The sequence below is a fragment of the Etheostoma cragini genome, chromosome 14 (genome assembly GCF_013103735.1).
Source record: "Etheostoma cragini isolate CJK2018 chromosome 14, CSU_Ecrag_1.0, whole genome shotgun sequence".
NCBI classification, from domain to species: Eukaryota; Metazoa; Chordata; class Actinopteri; order Perciformes; family Percidae; genus Etheostoma; species Etheostoma cragini.
The window spans coordinates 3,463,077-3,464,268 of record NC_048420.1 but is presented as its reverse complement, the minus strand read 5'-3'; positions in this window follow the sequence as shown (position 1 = coordinate 3,464,268).

The following is a 1,192-nucleotide window of genomic DNA, read 5'->3' as shown; positions in this document are numbered from 1 at the left end:
GCCCATTAACATAGTACTGTATCTGCTTGCTGCTCTCCTTCCATATATAAGTTCTGACATGCTCTCCTGTGTCCCCCTGCCCTACTTTCCACCTTCCCAGGATCCTGGGACTCTCACTCTGTACAGACAGACTGACCTCACAGTGGGACGGTGTGTGGATTTCTTTTAAAAACACACTTAGGGCCTTATAACAGTCATCATGACTGGTATACACCACAAATCCTGTTTACATGTTTAATTAAATTGTTTAATTATCAATTATAAATGCTTATTTTGGTCAACAGATCCATTCAATCATTAATTATTAGCTATTTCATTATAGTGTCAAGATACAGAGAGTCTTCCTCAGCTGGAAGGGGAAGGAGGACTCGTCTGTTTTGATCCCAATGAAGTATTTATTAATTGGTAGGTTTTGCCGTCTTTCATAAATTGATCTTTTGCTGCCCCCTTGTGGTAAGATAGATAAGTTATCTGAAGTGTATCCTGAACCATGACAAGTGATACTAACTGCCAGTCTGAAGCCTTGATTTTAAACCTTCCATAAAAGGTTATGTGAGGAATACTGCATTACCTTTTCATGGAAAAGGCTTTTTTTGGAATGTGTGATGGTTAAGGCTCATTGAATTGTAAATGTACTTACACACTTGTGGGGTCCCGACATCTTTGTGGGGCCAAAATGCTGAACCCCACAACTTTAAAGGGCTGTTTGAGGGTTGGGTTTAGGATAAGGTTTTTTAAGGTCCTTTTGTTCCATACATATTTTGTTATATATAGGTTTTTGAATGATTCTACACCAGTGGTTAGCCACCCATTTTCACAGGTAACATACCTATGAGAAGTTATCATTGTATGGCAGCCTCGGCTGCCAGTGTGTGAATGGTGCCTGTATTGTGTAAAAGAGTTTTTGAGTAGTTGTTAACACTACCAAAAAGAGCTATATTTACAACTTGTGTAGTAGGAAGTATTGGGAGACAAAATCCGTATTCATCATTATGTACAATTATGTATGGGTTAGGGTTAGCTAGCGTAAACAATTGTGAACCTGTCCTTTTAAAATAGTGCTTGCATTGTGTATATGTAATGTATGTGGCCAGATTAAGTGTTTGTTAACTAAACATTGATAATACACTCGATAGGAAATCTGTTCCAGCTCCCATCCATCCATCTTATTAGGTGTCGGGGGGGGGGGGGG